The following is a 3,401-nucleotide window of genomic DNA, read 5'->3' on the forward strand; positions in this document are numbered from 1 at the left end:
CTTCCCCCTCCCCCTTCCCCCCTTCCCCTTCCCTTACCCTGCCCTGCCCTGCCCCACCCTTCCCTTCCTTTCCCTTCCCTTCCCTTCCCTCTTTCTTTTGTTTTTCAGGGTCTTGTTCTGTCACCCAGGCTGGAGTGCAGGGACATGATCATAGCTCACTATAGCCTTGAACTCCTGGGCTCAGGTGATCCTCATTCCTCAGCCTCCCAATTAGCTGGGACTACAGCATGTACCACCATGACTGGCTGATTTTTTTTTTTTTTTTTTTTTTGTAGGCACTGAGTCTTTCTACGTTGTCCAGGCTGGTCTCAGCCTCTTGGTCTCAAGCAATCCTCCCACCTCAGCCTCCAAAAGTGTTGGGATTATGGAGGTGAGCCACCATTCTCCGCTCCTTCTTTCCCTCCCTCCCTCCCTCCCTCCCTCCTTCCTTCCTTCCTTCCTTCCTTCCTTCCGTTTGGTCTCTGTCTTCCATATTAATGGTGTTTTACAAATGTCTGGTGTTGTTAGTCATCCATTCAGTTTCAAGACTATCACTCTAAAACACTGATTAGAAATCCCTTGCTATGGGCAGGGCTCATTGAGAGTGACAGGCAGAAAGACTCCCTTGGGGAACCTTGGGTCCAGTGTCTGAAGTATAGGTTATTAGTACATCACTTTTCTTGGTAAATTACACTGGAAAGTCGCTCTTTAATTTCCTTCCTGGGAGTGGGGCAGGGAGTGAGGGAGCTAAGGGTCTCCCTTTGTGTGTGTAAACTTTTGCCTGAGGGTACTCAGGCCTAGTGCGCCTCTGATTCAGTCTCCTCCAGCGTTCTGCCAGGCTGGGGCAGGGTAGTTACATAGCTGACGGGGAGTGGGGAGGGATCTAGGAGTTTAACTGCTTATGTTACAGATTTACAATCAAGTCTCTGTTTTTAGCTTCTTCTATGCCCATTTTCAGAGGTGACCGGTGCTTCTGAAGTGCTATCCTTATCTGGGGTAAATACCCAAGGTTCATCATCTCACACCAAGGAAATGGAGGACGCAGACACACAAGAAGTGAGTTTAAGAGCAGAGGTTTAATGTGTGAAAGAAACAGAATAGCTCTCTCCTGCAGAGAGAAAGGGGCTCTCCAGTGGGTCTTTGGTTCTGAGGTGAAATGCACAGGGTTTTATAGATGAGCTTGAAGAGGCAGTGTCCGATTTACATAGGGCCCAAAGGATTGGTTGGACCAGGTGTTCTATTTACACAGCCCTGAAAAGCCTGGCCATCCCACCCTAATCTTTTGTAATGCAGATCCGGTCTCTACCTGGCTGATGCCCTGTTGCCTCCATTTTTTTTTTTTTTTTTTTGAAACGGAGTTTCACTCTTGTTACCCAGGCTTGAGTGCAATGGCGCAATCTCGGCTCACCGCAACCTCCGCCTCCTGGGTTCAGGCAATTCTCCTGCCTCAGCCTCCTGAGTAGCTGGGATTACAGGCACGCACCACCATGCCCAGCTAATTTTTTTTTTTGTATTTTTAGTAGAGACGGGGTTTCACCATGTTGACCAGGATGGTCTCGATCTCTTGACCTCGTGATCCACCCGCCTCGGCCTCCCAAAGTGCTGGGATTACAGGCTTGAGCCACCGCGCCCGGCCTGCCTCCATTTTTACTGCACATGTGTTGCCAAAAAAAAGGGAAGAGGGAACCTCCATGTTGAACATGCCTGGCCGCCAGGTAGCCTTTTCCTATTGGCAGAGCTGCTGACATTTACCCATGCAGACTTCCAGCTTGCTTATTTATGTCTGCAGCCTGATTTTACAGGCTGCTCTTTGTTAGAAAATAAATTATTTTGGGGCTGCTTTTTGTTAAAAGGGAAGCCTTACCGAAGACTCTCTTACCCTCAACAACTGCCTAAATAATTTCTTTTTAACTCCTGTATCACTTCTACTTCCTCTGAATCTAGGGTTCTGCAGAACGACTGGGTTTGCTTCTGGCCTTCACCGGGATTTCTCCAGTGCTGCGTTAGTTTTCAAACTTTTCCCATCTGTAAGATCAATTAATATTCATCTATCTTATAGTCAGCAAAATTGTATTGCTGTCATCTATTTTCCTGTCCACAGCTTTTAAAAGTTCTCTCGTTCAAAAGTGGTGCTGTAGGAAAATGAGGTAAACTTGTGTATTGAAGTCACCTGTTTAACCCATTGTTTTCAGTCTTTTTTTTTGGCCATCATATCTCCACTATAATTTTTATAAACAGGAAATTGCTTTATTGCAAATAATCTAATCAGCGAGTCTTCATCTTCTACAAGGAGTTTCATTAAATAACAAAGTGATTGTCAGGATACTTGGATTTATTTTATCAGCCTTATTTTCTTCTTTCTATTTACTATGCTTGTTTTCCTCCTCTTTTGACTTCTGTTGATGGAGTTTTCTTCTTTCTTTTTAATTTCCACTACCTTTTACTTCTAGATTCTTAGTGATTCCCACTTACTTGACATAGTCTCGGTTAATCAACATCTCTGCCTTCTCCTTAGCAATATAAGAGTCTCAGACCATTTTAACTCAGATATTTTCTCACATTACTGGTGCTCTGTATTTTAATCATATCTTGCTTATAACACCTATTTGTCATTACTGTAATTATTCTTAGAGTTTACTTATAGTTACCCATAAATTGATCGTGCTTTCCATTGCTTCTTACATTTGATTTCCTCTTTCTGTTTTGATTTTTTTCTCTTCATATTTTCTTTTAATTCTCCTATTTTTATTTTTAATTTGCCTTCTTTCCCAAGTGTTTAAACATAGAGGGCCTGGTTAAAATTAACATCTTGATTAGCTTTTAAATCACTGCTCAAAACCCTTTTACCCTTCAGAAACATTCCAGATACAATTTACATGTTTTTTATATTTTGAGTTACGGTGTTGGACTTTCCCCATCTATCACCAAAGACAGATGGGTAACTCCCATACTTCATTTAGTAGTTAATATAAGGATAAGCATAAATTTCACGAAGAAAGGTGGAGGGAGAAAGATAAATAGAAAGAAAAGAAGGAGGAGGAGGAGGAAAGAGAAAGGAAGGAAAAGAGAGAAACGTATATCCTTATAGTTTTAAGTATAATTTAGTTTTTCTTATAAATCTTATTCTGATACTGTATCCAAGAGGCTCTAGGAACATTTTTAGTTTCTTAAGGTAAGCAAAGGGAAACATGAGATTTTATTGAAAGAAAAGATGTTCTAAAAGACAGAAACAAAAGGGACTGTCTCTTCTTAGAGCACAACTCTTGTGGCAATTGGATGAGCTCTAAAGGGCCTTAGAGCTCATCCAATCCTAAATTGCTTAAATAGCAATTTAAGTCTCTCACCCTCTCTTTTGTTTAACTGCAGCTATTCTTGAATAATGGAAGAATAGGTACATAGAATAACTTTTTAACAATGTCTCA

The sequence above is a fragment of the Sapajus apella genome, unplaced genomic scaffold, assembly GCF_009761245.1.
Source record: "Sapajus apella isolate SASKATOON/1434 unplaced genomic scaffold, GSC_monkey_1.0 scaffold32, whole genome shotgun sequence".
NCBI lineage: Eukaryota > Metazoa > Chordata > Mammalia > Primates > Cebidae > Sapajus > Sapajus apella.